The sequence below is a fragment of the Mobula birostris genome, chromosome 14, assembly GCF_030028105.1.
Source record: "Mobula birostris isolate sMobBir1 chromosome 14, sMobBir1.hap1, whole genome shotgun sequence".
NCBI lineage: Eukaryota > Metazoa > Chordata > Chondrichthyes > Myliobatiformes > Myliobatidae > Mobula > Mobula birostris.
This window is the reverse complement of record NC_092383.1, coordinates 97,555,082-97,574,055: the sequence shown is the minus strand read 5'-3', so window position 1 is coordinate 97,574,055 and position 18,974 is coordinate 97,555,082. Positions and strand designations below refer to the sequence as shown.

At 41.8% G+C, this 18,974-nt stretch overlaps 1 protein-coding gene across 1 annotated transcript in view; it reads right to left on the bottom strand.

The window, feature by feature from the left end:
* The window catches only part of LOC140210142 (T-lymphocyte surface antigen Ly-9-like), a 46,563-nt gene that overhangs the window by 26,652 nt on the left and 937 nt on the right, over nt 1–18,974 (bottom strand). The window lies entirely within an intron of this gene.

Below are 18,974 nucleotides of genomic sequence, written 5' to 3'. Positions count from 1 at the left end.
ACCAACTTTTTGAGGCATTGCTCATTAAGATCTTCTGGATGCTATATACCGTATAACATCCTAGGATGTTACCAGGGCCGGAGTGCTCGAGTTATAATGAAAGACAAAACAACCTGTCTTTTTTTTTACCCTGCTGGAGGAGAGGAGTCTGAAGGTTGACATTATAGATATACTGTACGTGTATTTGAACGCACACAAGATCAATTAGTTTACAGTGCAGATCAAAGCTGGTGGGTACAATGTCATGAACATCACAGTAACATGACTGAGAGAGGATCAGAGGTGGGAGCAGAACATCTCAGGATATGCATCTCATTGAAAAGCCAGGCATATAGGTGGCGGGGGGGGGGGGGGGGGTGGACCTGTTAGTTGAAATTGAATTTAAAGCAATCGTAAGAAACAATATAGGATTGGAGGATGTAGAATCCTTGTGGTTAGAGTTGAGGAACTACAAAGGTAAAAACCGACGGAAGTTGTGCACAAGCCTCTGAGTAGTAGTCTGGATGTGGTGTATAATACACCAGGACATAAGGCAACATTACAGTGATCACGGGAGACAGAGGAAACCAAATTCCGCCATGACATTAATGTCCTAATTCTACTTTGAAATGGTATGGAAAAATCTTGAGGAACACAGGATGAATAATCACATACTTTTCCCCAGGGTAGGGGAGTAAAAATCTAGAGGGCAGAGGTTTAAGGTGAAAGGAGGATTATTCAGAGGCAGGTTTTTCAAACCATGAGTGACGGATACATGGAATGAACTGTCAGAGAAAGCGGAAAAGGTGGGTACAGTTACAACATTTAAAAACCATTTGGACAGGTACACGGATAGCAAGGGTTCAGAGGGATTTGGGCCAAATACAATGAACTCAGGGAGGAAGCAGAATTACAATGGACATGTTGGGCTGTTTCCATGCAGTAAAGCTCCACGACTCATATCGCCAGTGTTTGGCCCGTGAGAAAGCACTCATAGCAGTCCATCCAGCACCCACACTGAGTGGTGACTTCTATCTCCTGGCAATTTGCTGGTTGGGCTGCCTCAGCTGGATTCAGGAAGACCCCCAGATAAAGGAGATGGCTGAAAAGGCCTCCGGGCACTTGTGCATTCAACCTCTATCAAAGGAGTCTCAGATCACATGGAGTCTGTCGTCAGTATAAGCAGAAAGGACCACCTCCACAATCGGCCTATGTAAGCGAGTGAAGGAGTTTCATTCTGGGTCTCCCTGTGCTATCTTTATTAGCAAAAATAATAATTACTTATCTAAGGAGCACTTTCACACAGACAACATTGTTCAAAGTGCTCTACAATGGGATAAACTGTGAACATGAATATAACATAAAATTAAAATTAAAAATAACTAAGTAAATTAACCATGAAGATAAAAAACAATAGACAATAGGTGCAGAAGTAGACCATTTGGCCTTCTGAGCCTGCACCGCTATTCTGAGATCATGGCTGATCATCTACTATCAATACCTGGTTCCTGCCTTGTCCCCATAACCCTTGATTCCCCTAGCCATAAGATACCTATCTAGCTCCTTCTTGAAAGCATCCAGAGAATTGGCCTCCACTGCCTTCTGAGGCAGCGCGTTCCACACCTCCACAACTCTCTGGGAGAAGTAGTTCCTCCTCAGCTCTGTCCTAAATGACCTATCCCTTATTCTTAAACCATGCCCTCTGGTACTGGACTCTCCCAGCATCTGGATCATATTTCCTGCCTCTATCTTGTCCAATCCCTTCATAATCTTATATATCTCAATCAGATCCCCCCTCAATCTCCTTAATTCCAGCGTGTACAAGAAGATGTTAGTTGAAAGCAAGGTTCAATAACTAGGTTTTGAGCTGGCATTTAAAAGTGTCAACTGAGTCTGCATCCCTTATTGTTTTTAGGTATTAAATTCTACAGTTTCCGAGCGCAGTTCAAAATATAGGAGATAAAGTAGGTTTACGAAGTTTAATGCATTAAGTTCAAAGTAAATTTGTTATCAAAGTACATATATGTCACCATATACTATCTTGCAGGCATACTCAACAAATCCATAATAGAATCTATGAAAGGCAGCACCAACTTGGACATTCAACCAAGTCACCAAGCCATGCAAATACAAAAATAAATTAATAATAACAATAATAATAAACAATAAATATCAAGAATGTGCAATGAAAAATCCTTGAAAGTGAGTCCATTGATTGTGGGAGTGAAGCAGGGGTGAGTGAAGCAGGGCAGACATTCTTCTTGGACAGAACCCTAGACTGCCGACTTCCAAGACCTTGAATTCACGCCAGGAGCAAACCAATGAGGAGATACCTCAAATGACTAGCCTCCCTTCACACTCTGTGCCCAAATATCTGGAATTGAGGCTGAACTGTGACTGGACCTTGAGGAGCAGCCCCAGTAAATAAACAAATGGGGCTGTAGCCTCTCGCTCTCCACATCGGTACGAAGCATGGACACTTGAAAGTTGCAAAGACAACCCACAGCTGATGAGTCACAACATCAACTGCAGAGTTCTACAGAGGACCAGCGGAAAACATTCTGCCTGGTTACATCATCCTCTGGTATAGAAGGTCAATTGTGCAGGATCAAAAGAATCTGCAGAGGACTGTAGACACAACAGCTCCATTATGGACACAACCTTCCCCATCATTGAGAACAGACAGTGGGAACCATCATTAAGGACCCTCACCATCTGGAACACGATCCCTTTGTGTTACTACCTGAACACACCCAATCTTTGTTTCAGGAACAGTTTCTTCCTTTCCACCATCAGATTTCTGCAGCATTCATGAACCCAGTAACAATACCTTACTATTCCTCTTTGGCACAGTTTACTATTTGTAATTTAGCGTAGTTGGCAGGAGGCCACGCGTGCGCAGCCCTCCGGTGAAAATGATATCGTACCCGTTAAATAGGGGCCGTGGACAATTCTGATTTGATGGAGACAGACGTGAAAGCACAGAGGAACATCTGGAGAAATTTCTGAAACGCCCGTTTGCTGCTGTCGTTACTGCGCGATCGTGAAACTTCCAGAGGGAAGGCCTCAAAATCCCCGGCTTTGCCTGCTGTTGGTGACCGAGATTGAGGTCGAATTGCTCGGATAGAGATGGTGCTCGGTACTCGGTGTCAGACAACTGATCAGAGGCTCGAAGTTTTTGGGCGACTCAGAGTTGGACTGTGGTCGGGCATGGCAGGGAGAGTTTTTCTTCCTTCTCCCATCTGCGTGAGATGTGGGACATTTGAGAGACTTTGAACTTTACTGTGCTCATGGACTGTTCTTCATCAAGTTATGGTATTGTTGCACTGTTGTAACTATATGCTACAATTACGTGGTTTTGTTAAGTTTTTTCAGTCTTGGTCTGTACTGTGTTTTGTGATATCACACCAGAGGAAATATTGTATCATTGCTTAATGCATGCATTACTAAATGACAATAAAAGAGGACTGCATGTCTTCATAATCTAAAAAAATTGTTGTATCATGGCAGCAGTACACGCCTTGCACAATACCGCTACCACTAAACAATAGATTTCACAACATTTGTCAATGATAATAAACCTAATTGGTGGCGGATGGTTGTATGAGCAGCTGCTGTATATCACAAGTCGTACTTTTGTGACCACTGACTCCAGGCATACAATCTCTGATGAGTATTGACAATAGCTGGGTTCACCCAACTTGTGAAGACACTGCACAGCAGACAGCAATGACAAACCGCTTCAGTAGAAAAATTTACCGAGAAAAATCATGTTCTTTGACCATGAGCGCCATGCCCATGATATGAGACAGCACATAATGAATGAACCATAGCTGTAGAAAAGCACGAAACAGAAACAGGTTCTTCACCTGCCTAGCCTGTGCCAAAACATTTAAACTGCTTACTCCCATCAGCCTGCACTAGGACCCTAGCCCTCAATACCCCCACCATCCATGTAGCTATCTCTTAAATGTTGAAAATGAGCTTGTATTCGCCACTTGTGCTAGCAGCCCGTTCCACTCTCTAAAACCCTCTGAATGAAGAAGTTTCCCCTCATGTTCCTCTTAAACTTTTCAATTTTTACCCTGAACCCATGACTTCTGGTTGTAGTCCCTCCCAAACTCAGTGGAAAAAGACTGCTTACATTTACCCTCTCTACACCCTTCATAATTTTGTATACCTTTATCAAGTCCCTTCTTAATCTTCTACATTCCAAGGAGTAAAGCCTTAACCTATGCAATCTTTCCTTATAACTCAGGTCCTCCAGTACGAGCAACATCCTTGTAAATTTTCTCTGTAGTCTTTCAACCTTATTTACATCTTTGCTGTAGGAGGGTGACCAAAGCTACACACAATACTCCACTTAACCTCACCAATGTCTTTTACAACTTCAGCATAACATCTCATCTCCTGCACTCAATCCTTTGATTTATGAAGGCCAATGTGCCAGAAGATTTCTTTACAACCCTATCTAACTGTGCCGCCACTCTCAATGAATTATGGACCTGTATTCCCAGATCCCTTTGTTCTACCACACTCCTCAGTGCCCTACCATTCACTGTGTAGACCTACTCTGGTTGGTCCTCCGAAAGTGCAATGCAATAACACCATAAGGCATAGGAGTAGAATTTAGGCATTTGGCCTAACAAAATCTTCTCTGGCATTTCGTCATGGCTGATCCAATTTTCCTCTCAGCCCCAATCTCCTGCCTTCTCCCCATATCCCTTCACGGCCTGACTAATCAAGTATCTATCAACCTCTGTCTCAAATATACATAAGACTTGGCCTCCACAGCTGCCCGTGGCAAAGAATTCTACAGATTCACTACTCTCCGGCTAAAGAAATTCCTCCTCATCTCCGACAACAATCTGGCCCTTAACACCCAGAAGACCAAGGAGATAATTGTGTACTTCAGGCATGCCAGGAGTCACACTCACATCCCCATCTACATCAACGGTGTGTATCAAGCTTCAAATTCCTTGGTGTCCACATTTCCGAGGATCTCACCTGGTCCCTGAACTCCTCAATCCTGATCAAAAAGGCGCAACAGCGCCTTTATTTCCTGCTGAGCATGAAGAAAGCTCACCTCTTTCCCAGGATACTGACAGACTTTTACCGCTGTACCATTGAGAGCATACTCACCAAATGCATCTCAGTGTGGTATGGCAATTGTCCCATATCCGACCGCAAAGCACTCCAGCGTGTGGTGAAAACTGCGCAGTGGATTATCACCACCCAACTGCCCACCGTTGAGAACATGTACCATAAATGCTGCCTGCGCAGGGCGAAAAACATTATCAGGGATGCATCTCATCCTAACCATGGACTTTTTACTCTCCTCCCATCTGGTAGGCGCTACAGGAGCCTCCGCTCCCGTACCAGCAGGCACAGGAAGAGCTTCTTTCCTGAGGCTGTGACACTGCTGAACCTCTCATCACAGTGCTAAGCAGTATTGCATCCATATTGTACTGTCTCAGTACTTTTATATTTGTGTGCTGTAGCACTTCTTTTATTCGCAGTTATTTTGTAAACAACACTATTCTTTGCATTTCTGGTCAGATGCTAAATGCATTTCAATGCATATCTGTACTCGGCACAATGACAATAAAGTTGAATCTAATCTAATCTAATTATAAAAGGATGCCTCTCTATTCTGTGGCTGAATCCTCTGGTCTTGGACTCTCCCATCATAGGAAACATTCTCTCCATGTTCACTCTATCAAGGCCTTTCACCATTTGATAGGTTTCAATGAGGTCACCCCTCATTCTTCTAAATTCCAGTGAATACAGGCCCAGAGCCACCAAATGCTCTTCATATGACAAACAGTCCAATACCAGAATCATTTTCATAAACCACTTGTAAACCCTCTCCAGTATCAGCACATCCTTTCTAAGATAAAGGGCCCAGAACTGCTCCCAATACTCCAGGTGAGGCCTCACCAGTGCTTTAATGAAGTCTCAACATTACATCCTTGCTTGTATATTCTAGTCCCCTTGAAATGAATGCTAACATCACATTTGCCTTCCTCACCACAGTCCAAACCTGCAAATTAATGCACAAGGATTTCCAAGTCCCTTTGCACCTCACTATTCTGTATTTTCTCTCCATTTAGAAAAGTCATCCCTTTCATTTCTTCTACCAAAGTACATGACCATACACTTCCCGACACTATTCTATCTGCCATTTCTTAGCCCATTCTCCTAATCTTAGTCCTTCTGCAGCCACTCTACTTCATTACAGCTACCCGCACCTCCACCTATTTTCATATCGTCTGCAAACTTTGCAAAAAAAGCCATCACTTCCATCATCCAAATCACTGACATATAATCAAAAAAGAATCTGTCCCAACCCCATGGAACACTAGTCACTGACAGCTAAAAAGAAAAGGTTCCCCTTATTCTTACTCCTTGCCTACTGTCAATCAGCCACTGCATGGTAGAATCTTTTCTGTATTACCATGGGCTCATAGCTTGTTAAGCAGCCTCATATGTGGCACCTTGTCAAAGGCTTTCTGAAAATCCAAGTATACAACATTCTCCTTTATCTATCCTGCTTGTTACTTCTTCAAAGAATTCCAACAGGTCTGTCAGGCAAGATTTTCCCCTGAGGAAACAATGCTATGGCCTACCTTATCATGTGCCCATAATTTCACTTCCTCTGCCTCTCTCCCTTCTTGAAGAGTGGAGTTACATTTGCAATTTTTCAGTCCTCTGGAACCATTCCAGAATCCAGTGATTCTTGAAAGCTCAGAATTAATGCCTCCACAATTCTTCAGTCACCACTTTCAGATCACTGGAGTGTACACCATCTGGTTCAGTTGACTTATCTACAGTTTCCCAAGAACCTTCTCTCTAGTAATAGTAACTTTACCCAATTCATGATCTCTGACACCTGGAACTTCCACCATACTGCTAGTGTCTTTCACAGTGAAAACAGATGCAAAATACTTATTCAGTTTGTCCATTATTTCCTTGTCCACCATTACTACCTCTCCAGCAGTTTACCAGCAGTCCGATATCCACTCTCACTTCTCTTTCACACTTTATGAATCTGAAGAAACTTTTGGTATCCTCTCTAATATTATTACCTAGCTTATTTTTCTATTTCATCTTTACCTTCTTAATGACATTTTTAGTTGTCTTCTGTTGGGTTTTTAAAAGCTTCCCAATCCTCCAACTTCCTACTAATCTTTGCTCTATTATATGCCTTCTCTTTGGCTTTTATGTTGGCTTTGACTTCCCTTGTTAACCACAATTGTATCATCTTGCCTTTAGAATACTTATTCCTCTTTGGGATGTATACGTCCTGTGTCTTCTGAGTTGCTCCAGAAATTCCAGCTATTGCCGCTCTGCCAGTGTTCTTTTCCAATCAATTCTGGACAACTCCTCTCTCATGCCTCTGTAAATCAATTTACTCCACTGTAAAACTGATATATCTGACTTTAGTTTCTCCTTCTCAAGGTTCAGGGTGAATTCAATCACTTGCTCCAAAGGGCTCTTTTACCTTAAACTCTCCTTTCAATTCCAGTTCATTACACAACACCTCACACTTATCTGCATTAAATTCCATCTGCCATTTTTCAGCCCAGTTTTCCAGCTGGTCCAAATCCCACTGCAAACCACGATAGCCTTCCTCGCTGTCCATACACATCCAATCTTGATGTCATCCATAAATTTGCTGATCCAGTTTAGATACAACACTGAGTCATGTCTTCTGCAGAAATTCTCTGATGACTCAGCAATAGTTGGGTGTATAAAGGAAGGATGGGAGGATGAATAGAAGGCCCTGATGGAGGACTTTGTCAAACGGTGCAAACTGAATCATCTGCAGCTCAACATCAGTAAAACAAAGGACATGGCGATGGACTTTAGGAAGAGTAAGCCTCCATTCTTCCCTGTTACTATTGATGGTGAGGACTTACAAGTACCTGGGGGTGCCCCTGGATGACAGACCTGAGTGTAGCACCAACACAGAGGCTATGTACAAGAAGGGCCAGAGTCGCCTCTACTTCCTGAGCAGGCCTCTCCATCACATGTTCTACCAGTCTGTGGTCACTAGTACAATCTTCAATGCAGTGATGTGCTGGGGCAATGGCATCAACAGGAGTGATGCCAACAGGCACAATAAACTGATTAGAAATACTGGCTCTGTTATTGGAATCTAACTGGACACCCTACAGGCTGGAATATAACAAAGGACCCTATGGAAAATCCTGGAAATTCTAGACAATATTTTTCACCCTCTGCATGCTGCCTTGGCTGAACAGAGTAATAGACTAAGACAACTGTGCAGCTCCAAAGAATGTTATATGAAGTCATTCTTACCCTTGGCCATTAGGCCCAATAATGAATCAATCTACAGCAGGGGAAGTGATGATTCCCCTCCTGTTAATCTGTTGAGGTAACTTATTTTTTATTCTTTCTTACTTCTCTTCTAATATTTGTATATCTGTGCACTTGTAATGCTACTGCAATTTCCTTTGGGTTCGATAAAGTATCTATCTAACCACTTTATCGTTCAGATTGTTGATACAGGTGACAAACAACAAAGGGCCTAGCACCGATCCCTGTGGCACTCCACAAGTTACAAGTCTCCAGTCAGAGAGGCAACCATCTACTACCACACTCTGGCTTCTCCCACAAAGCCAATGTCTTAAACAATTTACTACCTCAGCTTGAATGCCAAACGACTGAACCAACTTCTTGACCAGCCTCCATTGTGAGACCTTGTCAAATGAGTAACCCTGAATTTGATTCTGATCGCTCTGATCAACAGACTCCACCCTAGGTCCCTGCACAGAGAACTTCACTGGGAATCTCCCCTCCTGCCAGATGGCACAACAGATCACTGGGGCACATATCATTGGCAGACAAGGATAAGGAAGCGTAGAGTGCAGGAGCAGGCCATATAAGAACTGCTTCCACACACCACAGAATGGTGAAGAGGGTACCTCCAAGGAACGGCTCACATTGTGTGGGATCGGTTCCTCTTTCAATATTTTTATTAATATTATATAAATTGCATGAATACAAATACAAAATTCATAAGGATACAAGTAATACAAATTACATTACATTTAAATCACAGTATCCCATATTCCAAGTCAATCATGTAAAAAAAAAATTGAATTATAGAAACATAGAAAATAGGTGCAGGAGTAGGCCATTCGGCCCTTCGAGCCTGCACCGCCATTCAGTATGATCATGGCTGATCATCCAACTCAGAACCCTGAACCAGCCTTCCCTCCATACCCCCTGATCCTTTTAACCACAAGGGCCATATCTAACTTCCTCTTAAATATGGCCAATGAACTGGCCTCAACTGTTTCCTGTGGCAGAGAATTCCACAGATTCACCACTCTCTGTGTGAAGAAGTTTTTCCTAATCTCGGTCCTAAAAGGCTTCCCCTTTATCCTCAAACTGTGACCCCTCGTTCTGGACTTCCCCAACATCGGGAACAATCTTCCTGCATCTAGCTTATCCAATCCCTTTAGGATTTTATACGTTTCAATCAGATCTCCCCTCAATCTTCTAAATTCCAACGAGTATAAGCCTAGTTCATCCAGTCTTTCATCATATGAAAGTCCTGCCATCCCAGGAATCAATCTGGTGAACCTTCTTTGTACTCCCTCTATGGTAAGGATGTCTTTCCTCAGATTAGGGGACCAAAACTGCACACAATACTCCAGGTGTGGTCTCACCAAGGCCTTGTACAACTGCAGTAGTACCTCCCTGCTCTTGTACTCAAATCCTCTTGCTATAAATGCCAGCATACCATTCGCCTTTTTCACTGCCTGCTGTACCTGCATGCCCACTTTCAATGACTGGTGTATAATGACACCCAGGTCTCGTTGCCCCTCCCCTTTTCCTAATCGGCCACCATTCAGATAATAATCTGTTTTCCTGTTTTTGCCACCAAAGTGGATAACTTCACATTAAATGAAATAGAATAGAATAATTGTATTTTATTAAAAAAAAAGTCTACCTCGTCTACCAAAATGAGCTGGTTGGTAAAAAAAAAAAGAGAAGAAAAAAAAAAATACCTTACCATATAACAATAATAATGGCTCATATCCATACTTTAATAACAGTTCAAAGATCATGAAAATAACTCAGAAAGGGTCCCCATAACATTAGAAAATCATGTTTAGAATCAGAAATCAAACAAAGAATCTTCTCTAGATCAAGGCATAACATAATGTCAGATAGCCATTGAACATGAGTGGGCGGGGTGGCCTCCTTCCACTTGAGCAAGATCACCCTCCTGGCCATAACAGACATAAAGGCCAATACCCGCAAATTAGATTGCTTCAGTTTTGTAACCCTCAACAATACCAAACATGGCAGTCACAAGGGATCGGGCTTAAAACTAACATTGAAAAGTACAGAAAAAGTTTGAAATACATCTTTCCAAATTTTTTCAAGGCTCATACATGTCTAAAACATATGAATTAGTGTGGCCACTCCATTAGTACATCTATCACAGTAGGGAGAAATATCCACATAGAAACGAGAGACACATGAACTTTATGTACCACTTTGAATTGTAATAAAGAATGAGGAGCACATAATGAGAAGAATTAATCAATTTTAAAATAATCTTCCAGCTCTCTTCAGATATGAAAATCTGTAAATCCTTATCCTAGTCTCCTTTAATTTTACCTACAGGCCTTTTTCAATCCCAACAGCAAACCGCAAGTGTAAGATATTGAACCGTTGTCAAAGGGTTTCAGATTAAAAATAGTATCTATTATATTCTTATCTGGACTTGTAGGAAATGTATGTAATTGAGATCTTAAAAAATCACTAATCTGTAAGTATCGAAAAAAGTGGGTATTGGAAAGGTTTAAATTTCGTTGAAAGTTGCACAAAAGAAGAGAGATTCCCTCCGTCAAACAAATCCTGAAATCAATTAATACCCAATCTATCCCATTCTTTAAAAGATAGGTCAATTAAAGATGGTTTAAAAAAGCAATCAGAAAAGATGGAACTCGAGAGGGAGAATCTCAATAAACCAAAATGTTTTCTAAACTGTAAGAAAATCCTCAAAGTATGTTTGACCACCACATTGTCAGTTGGTTTATTTAAAGATAAAGGAAGCGAGGATCTAAGTAAAGAAATAATGGAAAATTTCATAACAGAGTTGACTTCCAAAGAAACTCATATAGGGCAATTCTCATCGTTAATGTAATATATCCAGAACATAATATTTCGCATATTAACTGCCAATAATATAAGCTAAAGTTGGGTAAGGCAAAGCCTCCATTCTGTTTGGTTTTTTGAAGGTGAGCTTTGTTTATTTGAGGTTTTTTATTCTTCCATATATAGGAAGAAAGAATTGAATCCAAAGAGTCAAAAAAAGATTTAGGAATACAAACAGGCACAGCTTGAAAAAGGTATATAAATTTAGGTAAGATATTCATTTTACTAGAATTAATTCAGCCAATTAGTGATAATGAGAAAGGCAACCAATTAGAAAATGTTTTTTTAACGTAATTCATTAAAGTCAAAAAATTTCCTTAAATAAATCTTCATAATTCTTAGTAATTGTTACTCCTAAATACGTAAATTGTTTTCTTAAAATTTTAAAAGGAAGGTTGATATCAGTTGGTATTAAATTGTTTAAAGGAAACAGTTCACTCATGTAAATTTAATTTATATCCTGAGAACTGACTAAAATTAGTCAGTAAATGGAACACAAATGGTAAAGAGGTTGTAACATTAGATATAAAAAGCAATAAATCATCAGCATAGAGCGACACTTTATGAATAGTACCTCTCCTTAAAATACCTGTAATTTCTTTAGACTCTGGAAAAGCAATTGCGAAGGGTTCTAATACCAAAAAGCAGAGGGCTCAAAGGACAACCTTGTCTAGTTCCACGCTGGAGTTTGAAGGGTTTAGAATTTTGAAGATTAGTAAGAACCCAAGCGGAGGAAAATAAATAAAGTAGTTTAATCCAATGAATAAAATTAAGTCCAAAATTAAATTTTTCTAAGGATGTGAAAAGATAATTCCATTCAACTCTGTCAAAGGTCTTTTCCGCATCCAAAGGTATCACACATCGATATTTCCTTAGATGGAGAATACATAACATTTAACAAACACCGTAAATTGAAATGGGAATATCGATTTTTAATAAAACCTGCCTGATCATCCGAAACTATAGAAGATATAATATTTTCAAGTCTGTGAGCCAACACTTCAGATAAAATTTTAGTATCAAAATTGAGTAAAGAAATAGGTCTATACGAAGAGCATTCAGTAGGATTCTTATTCTTTTTGAGAATAAGCCAAACGGAAGCTTCGTAAAAAGACTTCGGTAATCTTCCTACCTTGAAGGAATCTGTAAGGGTAGAACATAAGTGTGGTATAAGCAAGGAGGAAAAAGCCTTATAAAACTCTCCGGAGAATCCATCGGGTCCTGGGGATTTCCCAGAATGCAATTCTCGAATAGCCTGAGCAATTTTCTCCTGGGAAATGGGTTGATCCATTGGCTACGATCATCTATCGAAAAACTGCGAATATTTAATTGATCTAAAAAATTATTCATTGCAGTACTATCATTAACAGAGTCAGAACTATACAATTAGTAATAAAATTCCCTAAAAGCATCATTAATTTCAAAGTGATCAGTTGTCATATCCCCATTGGTTTTTTCGTATTTCTTTAATTTGCTGCTTGGCTATAAATGGCTTCAATTGATTAGCCAGTAGCTTGCCACTTTTATCTCCATGAATATAAAATTGACTTCTATCTTTTAAAAGCTGGCTTTCAACTGGATACGTTAAAAAAAGATCATATTTAGTTTTGGTTTCAATACATCTCTGATATGTTTCAGCATCAGGGTGAGAAGATGGTGGCGTGACAACAGCGCGCGCGGCCACTTCGGTGATGAATATCTTTTATCTGTCAAGTAGGGGACCGTGCACAATTCTGATTTGATAGAGACAGACGTGAGAGCACAGCGGAACATCTGGAGAACTTCTGAAATGCCCGCTTCGCTGCCGCTGCTATTGTGCGGTAACCGGAATCTCCGGAGCTGAAGGCCCCGAAATCCCCGGCTTTGCGTGTTTCAGCAGCCGGGGAGAGGTCGAAGGCGCTTGGCAGAGGATGGCGCTCCGGAGGCTGCTCGGAAGCTCGGAGTTTTCGGACAGATGGACTCAGCGTAGGCTGGGGTCAGCTGCTTCCAAGGTATCGGCAAGTTGACAGCGCCTGGAGGTTTATGGCAGGGAGTTTCTCCCTTTTGCCGCCTGCTATTGGGGACTCGGGAGTCAATCGACTCGGGGACTTTGAGACTTTTTTTACTGTGCCCATGGTCTGTTCTTTATCAAATTATGGTATTGCTTTGCACTGCTGTAACTATATGTTATAATTATGTGGTTCTGTCAGTGTTAGTCTTTGGTCTGTCCTGTTTCTGTCCTGTTTTCTGTGATATCACTCCGGAGAAACATTGTATCATTTCTTAATGCCTGTATGCATTTCTAAGTGACAACAAAAGAGGACTGAGTGCTCTCATAACCTAATCTAATACCGAAGCATATTTATGATCCAGTTATTTTAACTGATTAGCTAGTTCAGTTCTCTCTTCGTTAGCTTTCTTAATGATGTTTGCAGTATAAGAAATAATTTGACCCTGGATGTATGCTTTAAAAGTATCCCATATAATGAGACTTGATATCTCTTCCAATATAAGGACCGGTTTATTATTGACAATATTCTTGTAGACCAGCCGATCCCGGGGCGGGGGGATGTAGGGTTGCCAACAGACAAGAGTAGCAGTCAAATATGTTGTGTTTACCAAGACTACCATGACCATAAGCCTTGCATGGGCACCTGTGCACATGTGTGACTTGCGCATGCATGTACGTGCCTATTTTTTTCTACAAATTGTTTTTGGCGATTCTGTTCGGTGGGGGGGGTGTTAATCACGGCTAGAATATAGGTGATAAATGGCTAATACACTCAAATTCGTTTCTAAAATGGTTTATCTAACGAATTTAATATTAAACATACAGCGCATATTTTCCTTGCATGAATATAGTGATAAGTCAATTATCAGGGGAGGACAGGGGAGTTTGAAGTAAGTGTTGAACGAAGTTCCAGTAAAAGTGGTAGAGGCAGGTTCGATTATTATCATTTAAGAAAAATTGGATAGGTAAATGGACAGGAAAGGAATGGACGGTTATGGGCTGAGTGCAGGTCGGTGGGACTAGGTGAGACCAGCGTTCGGCACAGACTAGCAGGGCAGAGATGGCCTATTTCTGTGCTGTAATTGTTATATGGTTATATAAGTCACTTATAAGTCAATAGCATCATAACATTTTAAGTAACGTTTGGATATTAAACACACAGCACATATTTTCCCCATATGAACATATAAAATCATTGCAACACACCATATCGCTGAATCAGTGGGAGCCCTGGGCTTGTTTTCTTGCAACAAGACGGTCCTATCGAGGGGTGATGGGAGACATCGATACACGAAAGGGGTTCCTTCTGTCCAGTCTATTCTGCAATTTAGTTTTCGTTGCATTCATTGCAGAGATATGTTGGAAATTGAAGCAACATTTTCAGTGCTTTCGTGGCTATCTCAGGATATTTAGCCTTGACTTTGATTCAGGATGCCGGCAGAGGTGTTATGTCAAACATACTTTTCAGCCCGCCGTCATTTGCAAGCTCGAGGAGTTGATCTCCTTCCAGCGCTGACTTGGTGATGCGCGGGTAATGACCTCGAGTGCGTTCAAGTTCAACAGTGGGCGTGACAGGGAATGAGGAAAGGTGCAGCTCACTCCTATCGTTTCATATCGCCAAATCATATCGTTGCCTCGCGGCCCGGAGCACATGCTTTGTGGCTTGGTGGTTGGGGACTGCTGATCTATATATTTCTTCAGAAGGCTTTACTGGACACACTCAACTAATTCCATCCCATTCAATACCCTGGTACTGTGGCAGTCGCAGTCTCCATCAGGGACCTGTAACAATCCTATTATTCCTACAGCTATCTGTAACTTCTCTAATTCCCACTGATTACTGGGACCTACAGCACAGTACATCCCTCAAAGTGATCATCCCTTATAAGCTGTACATGTATAGCCTCACTGGATGACCCTCCAGAAATAGACTCTCCAAGTATTAGCATGATCAAAACTGGTGGGTACGAGCTTGTGGACACTATGGAGATGTGGCTGAAAGAGGGTCAGAGCTGGGGTCTAAACATCTAATGATATACATCCCATCAAAAAGGTAGGTGGCAAGGCAGAGGGGAGGAGTGGCACTGTCGGTAAAAAAGATGAAATTAAACCCATAGCACTGAGTGATGATAGGATCAGAAGATGTAGAATCTTTGTGGGTAGAGTTGAGAAACTTCAAAGGTTACAAGACCCTGAAGGGACTTAAGTACAGGGCGTATAATAGCAATCAGCATGAGGGTACAAAAGGCATGTGAGAAACACTGCCCTTCTCATGTGCTTTTTCTCCCAGAAGATAGAAAAGGAACATGAGAAAGGCAATGTTACAATGATCGTGGAAGACTTCCACAAGAGTAGACTGGGTAAAATCAGGCTGGCAGAAGACTCCAGGAAAACAAATTTCTGGCTTTCCACAGCGACATAAGGTAGATTGCACAAGGGAAAAGGTATGTCTAGGTCAGGATATTGCGTAAAGAGGTAGACTATCAGGGAGCTAAAGGAGATAGAACCCTTAGTAGGCAGTGATCACAATCTGATAGACTTCACCATGCAGCTTCAGGGAAACTGAAATCTAATGTAATGGTATTAGTTATCGAGTCATTCAGCACAGATGGGGGCACTTTGATCCAACTGGTTCAAGCCAACCAAAATGCCTCATCCCAACTGTCATGTTTGGCCCTTAACCTTTTAAACCTTTCTAATCCATGTACCTGTCCAACTAACTTTTAAAAGTTGCTATTTTATCTGCCTCAATCACTTTCTCTGGCAGCTGATTCCACATCAATACTTCGCATCGTGTATATAAATTGCCCCTTGAGTGTCTCTTCAATCACTCCCCTCACCATTTAAACTTATGCCTCGAGTTCTTGATTCTCCTGAAGTGAGAAAAAAAGACAATGTATTCACCCTATCAATGCCCCTCATGATTTCATACACCTCTATGAAATCTCTCTGTCTCCTATGCACTAAGTAAAGTTCTAACCTGTCCAACATCTCCTTGTGATGAACAAGGATAACCACAGATGCATGAGAAAGTAGTGGCCAGAGTTGACTGGAAGGGGTCCCAGTACGGAAGAGAGTGCAGCAGCAATGGCAAGGGTTTCTGGGAGAAAGCAGAATTTCATCCCAAGGAAGAAGGACACCAAGGGGAGGATGAGGAAATGGTCGCTGACAAGGGAGTGTCACCGGCAGAATAAAAACAAAAGAGAAGGCATACAATATGACAAAGATTTCTGGGAAGCCAGAGGTTTGGGAAAAGGGTAAAAACCTAACTGAGGACAACCTAAGTAGCTGTAAGATGAAATACCACAGTAGACAATAAAATAAGATTCCAAAAGGTTATTTTTTGGGGGGGTATATAAAGGTTAAGAAAGAGGCAAGAGAGGACACTGGATTACACCCTATCCTAGTCATATGCGGGGGATATGTTTCTCGCAGTCAACGCATAATGTGAAATCGCATAATATGAATAATTATTTAAATGGAGAAAATAGGGATGCGTTCCAGAGGGCTTCCTAAATATGTTTTATGTGAAATTTATTCACATTTTCATACCAACACGACACAAAAGCAGTACCACAAGACAACATTTGTATTATATTTCATCAATTTAAGGTAATATTCAATGTAATAAATCATAGAAAGTTAACATCCTAGGGTGTACAGTACTCACCAAAGGTGGCAGTTGAGTTCGCTCTGGGAGATGAGTGGTTGTTGTGGTGTCAGGCAGCTTTACATGGATAAGGTGGATGGTTGTGGTCATCAGGATCATATCAAGCACAGCAACGTGTGAAGGAAGACTCACAGAACTCTTAGAACTGCCGGCAGCAGGAAATGACACCGATTTGAAGAAAGTGGTGAGGGTTGTATGCTTGGCAGCATTTCATTTTTCAGCATAAATTTGCTTGTAGGGAAGAAGGGTTGACGGCAGGCACCTCCAGTCTCCCAGATAAACGCATCTGCACCAGGTGTACCAACTGCAGGTCTTGAACGTATTAAGGAATTGGAACTGCAGCTCAATGACCTTCGACTCATCCAGGAGAATGAGGAGGTGATGAACAGGAGTGACAGGGAGGTAGTCACCTCTAGGTTGCAAGAGACAGGTAACAGGGCGACTGTCAGCAGAAGAAGCCAAAGTGAACACAGTGCAGAGGACACCTGTGGCCGTTCTGCTCAATATTAAGTATCTAACTTTAGATACTCTTAAGGAGAATGGACGACTAGGCAGAAACCACTGGGTGTCGGTGTCTAGCACTGAATCTGGTGCTTTGGTTCAGAAGAGCAGAGAGGTGAAAAGGACTGCCTTTTGCTGATTGGTCACCTCTCAACTCAGAGAAACTGTCACAAAACTCTGCCTTTGAAATCTCGATCGCCGCCCTGATTACAAAGTAGCTCTTTTCACGCACCCTTGGTGTGGATTGTCTAACTCAGAGAGATTTGGCTTGAAGCTCTGCTTTTTAAATCTCGAACGCAGACCTGACTGAAAGGTAGCTCTTTTTCTGCAATGCCTCTTGCTGACTGGTTGCTCCTGAAATCAGAGAAACTGCTGCGAAACTCTGCATTTGAAATTTCAGTTGTCACCCTGAGTAGCTCCTTTTCATGCACCCCTGGTGCATTTCTGCAATTGCTTCAGACAGATGGTGGTAAATCTGTGGAGGTCTTTGGTGTTATTTAAGTAAGAGATCTTGATTGGCAAGGGGTTACGAATTGCAGTGTGAAGTCAGGAGAAACGTAACTGAATGACAAAGCAAACTCGACAGATCAAATGGCCTAATTCTGCTCCTGAAGCTTATGTATTTTTGTGATGTTCTCCCTAATCGATATTACATCTCTTGTTCCTCTCTTACCTCTACCATGATCATACCCGTAGCATCTGTACCCTGGAACACTGAGCTGCCAGTCAGCCAGGTAACCGTAATATCACAATCCTGTGCAGTGTGCACCATCTGCAAAATCTACTGTAGTCACTCACCCAAGCTACTGTGACAGGACCTTGCAAACCTGTCACCTCTCCCACCAGGAAGGATACAGGAGAACACCCTCCACATCCCACAGCCTCCCTGGCCAAACCATCTCCTTCTCCCTGCTGTGTGGAGTTCTCCCCCTCACTGCAGTCTACAGAAACAATTCTTGCACCACCTACAGGGCTGCTTCACCCTGTCCCCTCATTTGACTCCTCATCCAGTAAAGACGCCTACCTCCCTTTGCAACTCGATCTTTAACCTCCTGACTAGCAGACCACAATCAGTAAGGAAAGTATCTATCTATCGAAAGCCAGTGACATCCACAGCACAATTATTCTCTGAATGTTTGCACCATCTGCAACACTTCTCTCCAACCCTACAGTTAGATGTAAATTATTTCTGTCATCATTAGATTACTCATGGAGGAAGAGAGAGTGAAAGGGAAAAGAGGAGGATAGAGATTGAGTTTATGGAGAGAAACACAGAGCTCTCTGAACACTTCAGAGAGGGGTGAGTCTGATAATCCAAGGCTTCTCAGCAAAAGTGAGGTGGTGGGGAGGGGATGCTTTGCGTCTGCTTCTAGTAGTGGTCTGGCAGACCCAGAGAATGAGGCGGGGTGGGGGGGGGGGAAGGGGAGGATGCTTTGAGTCTCATAGTCATACTTTATTGATCCTGGGGGAAATTGGTTTTTGTTACAGTTGCACCATAAATAATAAATAGCAATAGAACCATAAATAGTTAAATAGTAATAAGTAAATCATGCCAGTAAATTATGAAATAAGTCCAGGACCAGCCTATTGGCTCAGGGTGTCTGACCCACCAAGGAAGGAGTTGTAAAGTTT